Source organism: Montipora foliosa, chromosome 1 (genome assembly GCF_036669935.1).
Source record: "Montipora foliosa isolate CH-2021 chromosome 1, ASM3666993v2, whole genome shotgun sequence".
Taxonomy (NCBI): Eukaryota; Metazoa; Cnidaria; class Anthozoa; order Scleractinia; family Acroporidae; genus Montipora; species Montipora foliosa.
In genome coordinates, this window is record NC_090869.1 from 67,075,428 (window position 1) to 67,090,068 (window position 14,641).

A 14,641-nucleotide genomic window follows, 5' to 3' on the forward strand; every position below is an offset into this window, starting at 1 on the left:
TTAACTTTACAGCCGATAATAAGGAGCATGTAGTTGAAACTGAGGGAAAGTTCTTTGTTGCGTGACTGCACGTCAGCTTTCCACAGCGAAGTTGAAAACTTAAACCACTTGAATAAGAAATATGGGATGGTTGCAAATTATTAAACGAACGCGCTCTCTTTGGTACTGTCAACGCCCATTTAGTTATCTCTAATACGCCCTTCAACAAAAACCAGAGAAAATTATTGTGAAAATAGACAAGCCCCTTAAACACTGACTTGCCACACTGAAGAACCGAAGTTTCTTATTTTAAGATATGTCTTCCTTCTTACCTGTTGATAAGACTTCCTATCGCGTATGAAACCAGTCGGTCAAGATGCCGTATACATGGGCTGTCAGGACGAACCGTAAAAGGCGAAAATGGAAACTCTAACAGTTTAAAAACGCCTTTTAATCCGAGAGGGTATGAATAAAATAATCTGAATGAAAATTATCATAGAACATAAACAACTTCAACCATTGTTACATTAACAAACATTAATATTAATGAATTTCAGGCTTTAATTAAAATTTCGGTTGGAGAAACAATGTCTTTTGAAGCCTGAATTCGCCCTCCCTGAACTCTGCAAGAGTAACGACAAAAGAATGACTAGCCGAGCTTATTTCAGAAGCGGTGCGACTCGCTTTTGTGGTAACTTCTGAAAAAAATCTTTTGTCTTATTGGAGCGCGTTAGCTTGCTTCTCGAAGCGATCCACTGACAGTTACACCTAGCTTTACATTTTCGAGTGGGATGTTAAAATCAGCGGGCGGCAACATCCTGGAGAGATAATCTCACAGGTAACAGCCAGCTCAATGTACGTAATAAAAGGCGATAACTAACTCCCTGACGCAATGGGAATTGGGCAGAAATGCGCCCATAATACCTTCGAAGCAGTCGCATCGCTTTGCGGTCTAAACACCAATCACGCTAAGCGATCTAGTGTCACTGACCGATTTAAATGGGCTCTTTTGTTGCCCGAATTAATATGGACCTTAATTAAAGCTCCGTGCAAACGGACGCAATAACCCCCACCATTGTAGGAAGTTGTTGGTTCTGCAGATGTTGGATGGTGTTCACGTTGGCAGAGTTGTGTGCAAACGAACGCAACAACTCCCGAACAATGAAAGCACGTGAAGTGTATTATGGGAAGGATACGACCCATAAGACTTTGTAAAATTACAAGATTTGGCTGCCATCTTGTTTTCATCACGTTAATGCGTTGCTGTCTCCATAGAGACCATATGTAATGCGGGCGGGTGGCGCCAACAATGCTTTTTTTTCCTTTTCTTCTTTTTTTTTTTTTTACCTTTTTTATAAAATTGCAATAATTCCTTTAATTTCATCGATAGGTAGATAAGGTCACACACACACGTACCTATACAGTAAACAAATGTTTTTTTTTTTAGAACAACAATGTTAGAAGAGCCGTGCAAACGGTTCCAACATTGTTGCGCTACTCTTTGGCGATCAGGGAACAAAAGCAATGTTAAGTTGTTGCCTCAAAAGTTTGACCAGTTTCAAACTTCGTGCAACAACTCCCAAAAACATGCAACAGGGTTTGCAAAGGGACGCAACATGTGACACTCAACAATGTTGGAGGTTGGTGGCCAACAATGTTGGAAATTGTTGGCCAACAATGTTGGACGTTGTTGGCCAGCAATGTTGGGAGTTGTTGGCCAACAATGGTGGACGTTGGTGGCCAACAATGTTGGAAGTTGTTGGCCAGCAATGTTGGGAGTTGTTGGCCAACAATATTGGGAGTTGTTGGCCAACAATGGTGGAAGTTGTTGGCCAGCAATATTGGGAGTTGTTGGCCAACAATGATGGAAGTTGTTGGCCAACAATGTTGGAGGTTGGTGGCCAACAATGTTGGAAATTGTTGGCCAACAATGTTGGAAGTTGTTGGCCAGCAATGTTGGGAGTTGTTGGCCAACAATGATGGACGTTGGTGGCCATCAATGTTGGAAGTTGTTGTTCAACAATGTTAGAGGTTGGTGGCCAACAATGTTGCAAGTTGTTGGCCAACAATATTGGGAGTTGTTGGCCAACAATGGTGGAAGTTGTTGGCCAGCAATATTGGGAGTTGTTGGCCAACAATGATGGAATTTGTTGGCCAACAATGTTGGAGGTTGGTGGCCAACAATGTTGGAAGTTGTTGGCCAGCAATGTTGGGAGTTGTTGGCCAACAATGATGGACGTTGTTGGCCAGCAATGTTGGGAGTTGTTGGCCAACAATGATGGACGTTGGTGGCCATCAATGTTGGAAGTGGTTGTTCAACAATGTTAGAGGTTGGTGGCCAACAATGTTGCAAGTTGTTGGCCAACAATATTGGGAGTTGTTGGCCAACAATGGTGGAAGTTGTTGGCCAGCAATATTGGGAGTTGTTGGCCAACAATGATGGAATTTGTTGGCCAACAATGTTGGAGGTTGGTGGCCAACAATGTTGGAAGTTGTTGGCCAACGATGTTGGGAGTTGTTGGCCAACAATGTTGGGAGTTGTTCCGAGAACGAAAAAGCTATTTGCAAATCGGTCGAGGTTTTGCAAGCCTACATTCATAGACAAAATTAGTTGGGAAGGATATAAATGAACCGGCCTCAGAGCTGCATTTTAAGGATCAAAAGGAACAGTTTCTTCTTCTCTTATATAGCACCCCATCCACCTATTCAATGTTGGAAGGTAACACAACAATTTTCCCTCTAAAACCGTTCAGTTTTGCACAATATTGAATCAGGAGGGTAGGGAGAGAAGCAAAGAAGACGTTAAAAGTAAACGTGCTAATAACCTTCCCAAAGGTTTAACTTGAATAGACCTTCATTCCCGTAATGGATGGTCTGAAGGACAGATCATTACAGGACAGGTGAATAACAATAAAAATTGAAACAAAAAAAAATTGAAAAAAAAGACACCCCGACCCCAGCCTCCTGTTTGCAACTACCCCTCATTTTTCTGGAAGAAAGGATTTTTTTTTTTGAAGGCAAGGTCAAGATAGATGAAGTATTCGAAATTATGCGTGAGAAAATTAAAACTTTTAAGAGATGTGTTTCCACTTTAAACCCAGTGTCCATATGATCGTCCTGATCACCATGATCGCTCCAGGGGCGATCATGCAGGACGATTATATGGAATCACTATCCAGACAATCGCTGACGACCCAGACAACTGAGACGATCTCGATCATCCGGATAAAACTCAGTTGCTCCCTGATCTGTCAAAATTCCCGAATGTTCAGCTGCACAGCGTAAGCTTCAGCGTGAGTTTTCTATTAGTAATCTATTACAGTACTGTAGTAACTTTGACCGTTCTGGAGAAGATTATTCACGTACACTGTACTTCACCTTCTTTTGCTACCTGAAGCATAAAATGATTCAACGGAATTTCAAAATCCCCTCTCCGATCCGGGACGGTACAAAACGCAGACCCCACCCCCCTCCCCTCCTAGACCCCATTCTGGACCCTCTCAAAAAATAAAGAAAACAATACGGAAATACCTAAAGCGTTGAAAGCTTCGCTCTTTCGAAGATTTACTCAATATTTTTATTCCTCACGTCCATTTTCATACCGCTTAATTTGCATCGTGTTGTGCCATCGACAACTACAGCTGACCAAAACATTCTTAGTCATCCATACACACGCCAGAACTGTCTTACGTTACTTTCTTTATTTTATTGGGTGGCCATATCATTATATTCATTACTTATGTTATTATCCCTTCGGGTTGTTATCTTATTATTCTCGGTGTCGTTTTCATAATATTCGATGTGATCATCTCCAGTCTGCGGTGATCTAACCCGGAGGTCGTGGGTTCAATTCCCACCCTGGTCAGAGTTTTTCTCTGTCCTTGTGTGGCCCATTTCCACGAGTAGGGCTAACGCTCACATGGTTCATATGGGGAAGATACTTAGCACTTCACATTACACTCTAATCAGTAAGTCTGTTCAAATATAAGTGCTTCACGGCCAACGTTTGCAAAAACATAATCCTTCCTTGTAAAGCAAAGTCAATTTATTTAACGTCGGTACTTCCTTCAGTTACGAAACTGGCATCAATGGAAGTTGACGATGCGCCTTTTTACCCCCCTCCCTCTGTCAGAGCTCCGTTTCACGGATATTTAAAGCTATAGCTACAGGGAACAGAGGATAGTGGAAACAGACGTTAAAGTCACCGAGGATCGAACTGGGGACCCCTTGCTCCGAAAGCCGCGCACTGGCCAACTGAGCTACGCCTGCAAATGTTGGTTTATGAGGAGAGGGAAAAACCGGAGTACCCGGAGAAAAACCTCTCGGAACAGAGTAGAGAACCAACAAACTCAACCCAGATATGGAATTCGGGAATCGATCCTGGGCCACATTGGTAGAAGGCGAGTGCTCTCACCACTGCGCCATCCCTGCACCCCGAAACGGTTCGATGTTCTTGTTCCTAATATGTAATAGCAATATTTTTCCCTCAGCAATTTCGTGAGTCTGATTTAGCGCTTGTCCAGCGTTGTTATCACATTCATTCATTACGTTCCATTCACTTCAGTGTCAAGGATTGAAGTCAGAACTTGGGACAGTTTTCTTGGCCCGTAGTTTCAGTTCGAAATTCATCAAAAGGAGCTTATATTTAGTTGGAAATCATCATCCAAGAGTATGGTCATTATAACATATACGTCAAAACTTAAAATGGGTCGAACTGATTTGGAATCAACGATCATAACACTCAGATTAAAGCGAGTATTGAAACGTTGATTTCTAAAATGCGCGACAACTTTTTAGTTTCTTAACAAAACAAATGTACAAGGGAGTACATAGTGATCACAGATCATGGACAGCAAGAGATTCGCGTGTGCATCCACCATGGCCAGGTTCTCTAACCCAGACGCCATCGCGTGCAAAAGCACAGATCCGTAGCTCTTAATGCTACAAAGATACGGCTGGTTCATCTTTTTTGTAAGACTTTAATTTGTTTGGCATTTTTGTGGAGCGCGCAATACGGAGAAACTAGAAGCACTAAACAAGAGAACACTTAGATTTATATTAACAGAATACCTGTCCTACAATGATGGTCTACTCACTAAAGACATCTCTAATCCATGCAATAAGCGCATTCAAAATTCCCCATATTACTGTAGAAAAAGTCTGTTTTTTTTGAATGATTTTTTATGCTAATATGAAAAATATCTTTTCACTCTGGTCGTCTTGTTATGAGTTCTTCGCGGAAATTGTATTCTGTCCCTCAGAACACCTAAGACAACCAGTTAATGGTCTTCAGTAATTCTTTTTCTTACTTATCAGCTAAGTGTCGAAATAAATGCTCTACGTGATTTTATCCGTACCACTGAGTTTACAGGTTTTAAAAGGAGAATCCAGGGCCGTAATTTTGTACAGCCGCTGTTCTTTTTTTGCATCTGTAAAAATGATATATTTAGTTATGTATCCGTATGTAGCTGCCTAAGCACTCGAATTATCGCCGTAACCTTCCAAAACCACGTAGACTGGATCGATGTGCATAGGTATTTTATTCACAAGAAGTAGCAAAAGTAGAAACAATGCGGGTTGAAACTGCGAATAATTTAGTTACGCGAAGCAACAAAGAAACGATGATACTTACATCGTTACGACTATTATAAAACTTGACGAGGGACAGCTGGTTGAGGCTAAAAGGCGAGAAGATTAATTGGATGGGGGCACAAAAAAGATTTTCTTTTTTGCATACAACTGATTTCTAGCGTTAAGTGAAAAGTGGTCCCAGAAAATCTGCTTCTTCTCTTAATTTTTAATTTTGTCAAACTCTCTTAGGAAAGATCATCTCTCCCACCATGGAAGCTCCAGATCCAACTGATTATCTTTCTTCTTGACGAAACTCGCGAAAAGCGCTTGCCATGTAGCTAATATTTCATCATTTAAATTACTCGTTGTCCCTTACCATATCGTGACCCTTGGAATATTGAGCTTGCTCTGCCATGGGTGAGCATGATGCAAATGTTTGAAGGGGTTTAGAAGAAAGTGGAACAATCCGCCTCATTTCATTTTGTGTCACGCAGGTCCCATTCTGATACGGAATATTACATTGGGGTAGATGTGAGGAAGTCGGCTGAAAGAGGTGTGGAGAATCTAATACTGACATTTCTCTAAATGAAGCTTTAAGATCATCATGGAAATGTATCATACGCTTCCTCAGCGATGATCGTTCTCGCCCACTTTCAACAGGTTATCACTTGCACACTTATGTTTTATCCTCTTGAATTGGAAGCGAGTTTCTTCGCGGCGCGCATTCCACATGGTTTTCAAAGAGTTTTTAAACTTAAATATTTATAATATTATCGAAAACAATCTTCCTTTTCTCTTTTTATTTTCTGCATATAAATCACATATTACACAGTCATCATGACATAAAATACATTCCAACATTTCATTTTCAATCAATGGACAATCTTCAATGTCATTGAGCAAGCATTTCAGTTGACAAATTTATCACCCGATTTATGCCAGTCTTCACGATCAATCCTTCCACACTCCAGATCTCTTGCAGCAGCGCAAATGCTCATGATTTTTTTCAGTTTAAGCTGAAATTAAAAATTTAGGCAAATGTATTTTCAAGTAAGTTCCAGGACAAAAAGGTTTATAGAGTTGACTTTATACCATTTAATCCCATTTTGTGCACATTGGTAAGTCGAGAACCATTGAACGCAATGACCACTTTTATCGCAATCAATTCGCGAATCACTCTGGGCTGAATGAGGCCGGGATTCCTTTGGTACAGATTAACAAAGGCGTTTATGGAGAGACCATTGAACTTTGTGGCAAGAGATCACGATGATCTCTAAGTTAACAATAATCATGATATAAAATGAGGCATTTATACTATAGTGCTTTGTACCATGGTAACAAAGACTCAAAACACCTTGCAACACGCAAACGACAGCCGATTACAATGTTATTGAGATTTGTGGTGGCTTTCTGGGTGCCCCTGGTTAAAACAAAACACCCGGCCCCAGTTGTACAACGCACTGAAATACTGAAATCTTTGCACACATTAAAACTGTTGCATAGAGATTTAGCCAGGAATCCGTGCCCCTCTCTTTTCGAATTTTAGGGAGCTTAAGCAACGACAACGGCGACGGCAACGAGAACGTCACAAATTTGCGAATTTTAGTGGGCAAAGACAATAGCTTTGCACGCCCTGCACGTGCGTTTTTCACTTTTGTCCATTTCTTTGCCGCCGTAATTAGAGATGGTCACTTACGGAATATAGAGCTTGTTGAAAGTTCAAATGAAGGTTTTTTTCCTCGGGTACAGATGTTGAGCTGTTTGCTTGAGAGAGTGCTTAGACGATAGTTTTCAAATTTACGGTGCTTCTTCAGAACTGAGTAAGTATTACTCGCGCACCAGAAAGAAGAAAACGAAGGATAAAAAGACACTAAGAAAACTAACCTTATTGTCCATTTCTCTTCTGCCTGGTTCAAACGTTCCAGATATTCCTTCGCTTTCGCCAAGAAAAGCGAAGAAAAGCAAGATAAATGAGATGACAACTGTGGCACGGATCTTCATTTTCTGAACTGACACTCTTTGCGCTGACAAGACCGACGACTTCGGTTCAAGTTATTAAAGCCTTGAAGCTTTATTTTTGTGAGTTGATGACTTTTTTGAGAGGCGAAACCCATTAAGTACTTGAGTTAAAAGTCAAAGGTGTGAGTTTTACACATTAACAAGAGGTTAACAAAGAAAAGCTTCCAGAGGTAAACTCTGTGAGATAAAACTATCACAAATGAGAAAAGCGTAGCCTCCCACGCGGACGTTCTTAGGGCTTCGTCACGCGTTCCTCCCCCACTAACGTCTGCTGGAACGAAACTTTTTCCGTTCGTGGATTACGGATTAATCAGAGGCCGTTTTCCAGTTTTTTTAACCTCGTGTTATTTATGGCATTCTTTCGCAGCATGTGATTCGCTATGTACAACGCAATTAGTCAACGCTGATTGGTTTCTTTAAATAGTGGGCAAACAGCCGTTAAACGGAAGTGGTTTTTCCTTTCAACAGACGTTCGTGGAGGAGCAATGAGTGACGAAGCGCTAAGAACGTCTGTGTGGGAGGCTAAGAAAAGCGCAGAGCAACTGTACTAAGCGCAGCGCAGAAGTAGTAGTGGTAGTGGTAGTGGTAGTAGAAGTAGTAGTAGTCGAAGTAGAAGTAGTAGTAGTAGTAGTACTACTACTACTATTACCACTACTACTACTACTACTACCACTAATGTTTTTTGTTGCCAGCTCCGTGAGCGGGCAAGATATACCAAATCGCGCGTTATGATTTGCTACCCGAGCGGGCAAGATGGAGCTATCTGGCCCGCTCGGGATTTCTTGCTTAGTCCCGCAAGATCAAAGATCTTCTTTTTTGTGTTTTATACCATATAATAAATCCTTTATTAGCCAAGCTTGTTCGGTCAAGATGTCTGTCCACAAACACGCAGAAAAGGAACTTGACCTCGACCTCACGCTTGGTCAATAACCCATATATATTCTGTTAGAGACTTCATCAACTCTTTTTCCTGGTGTCGTTATTGCTATTTTTTTAAAACCCCTTTTAAAAAATAGGCATGAATTTCGTACGTGTGGTAGTGCAGTAACACAGCGCTGTACAATTGTCAACTGAGCTGCGTTTTGTCTTCAAGGAGATTCAAGTTCTCTTTGCGTAATATGTAGCTCTGATAGTACACGATACGGTTTTGGTACCGAATATCATTACAGTGCCATTGTAGATGTTTTTAAAACAAAAGTTCACTGATTTTAAGTCCTGTCGGACGGGGTTAGTATTTGGATGGGTGACCCTAAACTATACGACTTGCAGTCAGAAACTTAGGACAAAAGCTCTATTTTAACGCACAAAAATGCGAACGAAGCAAGGGACAGATTTTGTTAGCCTGCTTTATGCAAAACAAATGTTGACGCAAAATTAAATAATATTGATACACAGCTTTTAGGAAGAGCAGAAGGAAATTTCCAGAAGTGGCCCTCGAGAATAAAATATTTTGCCATCAGCAACAAAATTTACGACAGGAAAACAACTTAAAGTTTGAACCGAGAATATAAAAAGTTACCATCAGCGAAAACCATTTTGGGAGATTTTTGCTATGTTCAATTTTTCTATTGTACTTTTGGCTGCACAAGTAAATCGCAAAATCGAAAGTGACATCGAATTCAGCGGGCACCGTGATCACGTTACCTTAGGAACACCAAACAAACAAAGGATACATCTGTGTCAAAATTATGGGCAAGACACCGGGTTTTTGTTTTTGTTAGTTTGGGTTTTTTTCTTTCAAGTGTTTTTAAGATTGACAAAAAAGTGCGAATTCAACACAAAGATCACAATCGCCCAACTCTTGATGTTGACCATTGTTTCTGCAAAGTCAAAAATTTACTCTCCTACACGAGGTTATTTATCACCAGGTAATTCCATCGTTTTGGAAAAAGCAGCTGCTTTATTATTCGTCAGCGTCACAAATTCTTACCGATTTTGGGGCGCATTTTGTTGAAACTCAAGCACGCTTCCAACAGACCTGTTTATGTTCGTGAGTTATTCTCGCGCTGCGGGCCTATTGTCACCACCTGCACGGGCTCTTACGCTCTTACACTCTTGCAACCCGGTGACATAGTGTTTCGTGCACTTGCAGTGCACTACCACAAAAAGGCTATGAATTATGAACATCGCTACTTTAAACGACAAAATCGACTATTTTTATGTTATTGTTTAGGTCTAAATTGGGTCGATAATGTTCACTCGTTGACGCAGAAACGCGGACGTGACGACAATTCACTCAGGCACAGTCCCCCCAAACACATAATTTGAATGCTCAGTCAACGTAACAGTTTGTAGGGTTTATATGGGCAACATAAAAAGCAGAAAAAATATCGGCTAACCCTAGTTATAGCGAGGAAAATAAGTAAAATAAACTTACTCTTACTTCATCTTGTGTCGATTTGAGGCGTTCTAGGCCGGTTTTGACCCCAAAGATAGGATAGGAGCAAATTTCAAAACTAGCCCAGAACGCCTCAAATCAACACAAGGACACAAGGTGAAGCAAGAGTAACTTTATTTCATTTATTTTCCTCTCTATAAACTAAGATTAGCCGATTTTTTTCTGCATTTCATGTTTCCCATATAAACCCTACAAACCGTTACGTTGACTGAGCATTCAAATTATGTGTTCGGGTCGCCTACTCTGGCACTTCTGGGCAGCATTTAGAGAATTTATGCATGCGTCTCGGTAGATCTGAGTTAAAACTTAAGCACCAAGGTCAAATCAAAATCCTTTGTCGATTTTATCACTCATTTCAATTGAGTTTCCTCGTTTAAAAAAAATTTTGTGGAAATACCATTGCAGTTTATAACATCATCGCCCTGTGAAAGGATGAGAGCCAGTTTAATTTTTTTCCTCCTCTAGCATCATCCTACAGACCCATCTAGTCGGTGCTAGTAGACAGAAAAGAACTTGAAAACAGAAATCTCAAGTCATACTGAACGGCAAAAAGTAGTTTAAAACTTCGCGTTTTGTGAATTTTTCATGCGTGTTGCACTTTCAGCTTAAAAACGGGGTGTAACAGAAACTAAAAAATAAATGTTCTGATGTAGATAGAAAAATAAAACAATTTGGCATGGTTAAAGTCTGAAAAAGCACTTATACTTTTAACATGTCGTAAAGCAGCTCTCAATGCCCTTGGTTTTTAGCTCAAGTAGTTAATGGATTTTCCCGTTTTAAGAATCTCTCAGCGACGAGGACAAGGCGGTATACACTTGAAAAACACTACGTTTAAACATCCTGAGAAAGGAAAGAGATCCCTATAAATAACGAGTCAGTACAGGGACCTCCACACCATTTGGTTTTGCTTCACTCTTTCGGTATAAAACATAAAACGCAAAAATGAACAAGGCAGGAATCCTCGTAATCTTCTCCCTTTTGTTGTTGTTGAGTGCGATTGTTGTTCAGTGCAACGGATTCGGAGGAGTTCTTCCACCCGTGAACGGCGGCAAAAAAAAAAGGAATCAGGTTTGCCTTCTAAGAATAAGATAGATACAATCTTGTTGTGGGTGTTTGTCAAAAGGCCAGGTTAGCTCAGTCAATCGCAGAGATCAAAGCCCCTTCAGACCAAACAGTCAGCCTGGGCCTGTCTTAATAACTGAGAAGAAAGGGTTGACTTTGGATAAAATGGTCAATGGTTAATTGGATGTATCAGAGGTCTTTTCATTGCGGATGAAAGAGCGAGTCCATTTGAGAACATCACAAGAAGTCAATGGTTCTTAGCTTTATAACTCCAAGCCATTTTTAATGGAGTGGGTGTCGAATCTTTGAATACTTCAAGCCCACTTTAAACTTTAAAGCAAGGTGTGTAACGCAAAGCTGTTTTTTTTTTGTTTCAGCTCAAAGTTAGAGACGCGAGGGATATTTGTGCAGCAGCAAGAAGTTTGGATTGTAGACGAATAGATACGGAGGACTGGAATGAATCGAAAGATAAAGCTGCAAAGATGTTTGCCTCATGAAAATCAGGACATTGTCCGATGATTGAAGATCCTTCTCAAAAAGAATGCTGGCTCAATGTTTAAATGCATAAGTTTTAAGTTTTGTTAAGTATCAGTTGTGCTTAATAGTGAAATAAAGATCAGAAGTTGTTACCATACGTACGATATGTCGTGATTCACGTGATATCTTTTGCTCTTGTAATCACGCTCTCGCGCGGCTGTACTAAAAAACACGCTTAGCTTGACTCCCGAATGAGAGCCGTCTCTGTATCCTGCATAATAATAGACACCAACAAACAAGACACTTGATTCAGACGTTTTAAGTCTTAGACATGGTTTTTCCTGACAAGTTTCAGTTTATATTTATTTGAGCGATGGTGACTTAAGTGGTGTACATGACTGAAATCGGTCGCCTTCCACCGATGATACTAACAGACAGCATCTTAACATGATTCTCTCCTCATGCAGTCATATGTATGGTTTTCGTATATTAACTTTCGTCGTAGACACCTTGAGCATTGACTAAGTAGCCGAAAACGAGAATGGCAGAAAACTGTAAAAATCACTGGCTCTGCACACTCTGCACGAGGGTGTTACATTGGTACATTTTCTGCCGTTCTCGTCTCGACATTACGACGTCAGTGAAATGACTAAATTTAAATTCAAAATGCGTTGGAAGCCGTGAGCACTTGACGATAATTGAATTCTCAATTTTCTCGCTAAACGTTCACGCGGCTAGAACCATTTTAATTAGTTCCTGGATACTAGATGCTACAAAACTTTACACCAAGTACGAATTGAATCATCCCACAATAGACCAACAAAGTATTGCTAGGGTATGGATGTAGTTCACTGATAGCTGAGATTCGGCCAAAATGTTAACTGTTAGCTGAGAAACGATGTGTTTTTTAACTGATAGCTGAGAATTGTTGATGTGTCTTTTAACTGTTAGCTAAGAAATGGCCAAAAAATTAGCTGACAGCTGAGAAAGAGGCGTAAATTTAGCTGATAGCTGAGATTCCAGTCATAAAAGTTAGCGTGTCAATTATCAATGATGCATACAATGAGATCGCAACTTGGAGAAAAAACACTTTCTTGGTCCTATATGGTAAAACGGGACGGGATTTAATCGATCAACTAACCAAGCATGTCAACGATTGGAACAATGGCACAACAATGCATCACATCGCACTCAAAGCGGCAATTGTTCTTCTTGCTCTGGCGCTACAAAAACCTTGCCAAAATTCCAACGCAAAAGAACACCAACAATGTCTCGAAAAGCGGCTAGAGCTGTGGCAAAAATGGTGAAAATGACTGTCTTTTGCGTGAGGGGAGAATGATTCAAAGGCGCTTACAAAAAGCAAAGAGACATGATCCACCAAATAAAGCGAAATGTTTCGCTAAGCTAGTTATGGAAGGTCGAATTAATTCGGCGATACGCCGGTTTTTTGAGCAAAGATGACGACGGGGGCGTGCTGCCGTTAACGGATGATGTTATGACGCAACTGCACGACAAACACCCGGCAACGAAGGAGGCTAAGCTTGGCTCCCTATTGTTTGATCCGGTGGAGAATATTCCTGATATTTTTATATATCACGAGAGAGATGGAGAAATGGTAAAGGAAGCCGCTCTACGGACTAAAGAATCGGGGGGACCTTCTGGTATCGACGCGAACGGATTTAAAAGAACCTGTTGCTCTCGCCACACTGACAAGGAGATTGTGTATAGGGGTGCAAGCATGGCGCAGTGGTGAGAGCACTCGCCTCCTACCAATGTGACCCGGGTTCGATTTCCAGACTCGGCGTCATATGTGGGTTGAGTTTGTTGGTTCTCTACTCTGCACCGAGAGGTTTTCTCCAGGTACTCCGGTTTCCCCTCTCCCCAAATACAAACATTTGATTTGATTGGCGTTAATTTTTAATTTCAGTTTACAGTGTCCCCAATTAGCGTTCCAGCGCTAGAAGGACTAGACACTTAAACAAAGTTCCTTAGTTTCCTTTCCTTTCCCATTTCAAGGTCACTTTTCCAGCAAGCTGGAATATAAAGAACCCCCTCTGAGCTTGAGGGTCGAAGAGCAATTGCTCATGTCCTCGTCATGTTTAGCGCCTTGACAAGTGAAAGGCTTATAAAATTCAGCTCCAAGTTGGCCATAGCACTCATTTGAAACATTCGAAGTCCAATTGAAGACACTTTCAATCATCTTACACTTCTAATAGTCCTGTGAAAAAGCTCCACGCAAAGCGGGAGAGACGATGCGAGTCTACGGCAAACGACGAGCGTTCTTGTTCGGGGCCGACTAATTACGATGAGTGTCAGGGGCACCCAACGACCAATTTGTTGTAAAATGTATTATTATACCCCAGTTAATGAAAATAAATGTTATTAAGGCATTTTCAGGTGTTTTTCAGTGTTGCTGGGAAAACATCATCTGTTCCTTTTTCCCAGCAAGACACACAAGAAATTTCCCAGCCAGCTAGATAAAATTGGTTGGTTTCCCAGCCAGCTGATCAAATTTATTTCCCAGCCAGGAATTCCGCGCGCTTTCAAATTCCTCGATTTAAAACGACCGAACAAAAGCGACAAAACCGGGACAAAACAGGTTTTTTCCGCAAGTGCAATCACTCTGACCAGCCGTCGTATGTTTGTGACTATTCTCTGGGAGAGGAAAGGGATTCTTTCTTCTTCTTTTTTTTTTTTATTTTATTTTTTTTTTTATGTCGTCCTCGGTCTTCAGAGTTTCTACAGCCAGCTCGGGTTGAAATGCTAGAAAAAGTCAGTAATTCCCAGGCAAAACCTCTATCAATAACAAAATTTCCCAGCCAGCTCATCGAAACACCTGTATTTTTGCCAGCCAGCAAGATTCCTCTGGGGAACAGATAATGTGAGGAACAGATTCGTTGGGTGCCCCTGGAGTGTCTACACCTTAGTGACGAGTGCCATTTGCATATCGCATTGGAAAACAAATCATTAAAGGACAAGCAAGAAGGAATACAGTCAAAACATTGAAATGGTCACCACCACATGAAATACCGAAAAAAATTTTACTGAAAATACGTATGTACTTAAATTGGCAAACTGAATTGTACATTTACCGGTAGTTACAAGTTAATTTATGTAGTACGTAATTACCTAACT

At 40.8% G+C, this 14,641-nt stretch overlaps 1 protein-coding gene and 1 long non-coding RNA gene across 2 annotated transcripts in view; one reads left to right on the top strand and one right to left on the bottom strand.

The window, feature by feature from the left end:
• Window positions 1–434, bottom strand: part of LOC138005844 (lipoxygenase homology domain-containing protein 1-like) — a 66,811-nt gene extending 66,377 nt beyond the window's left edge. The window contains exon 1 of the mRNA XM_068852027.1: window positions 312–434. The gene's annotated coding sequence lies outside the window, so the exon portion shown is untranslated. The remainder of the gene's footprint in view (window positions 1–311) is intronic.
• A 10,424-nt stretch (window positions 435–10,858) lies between these two features.
• LOC137980484 (uncharacterized) lies at window positions 10,859–11,663 on the top strand. The gene is made up of 2 exons (XR_011118532.1): window positions 10,859–11,035; window positions 11,407–11,663. It is a non-coding gene; the product is annotated as an uncharacterized lncRNA (long non-coding RNA).
• Window positions 11,664–14,641: the final 2,978 nt, after the last annotated feature.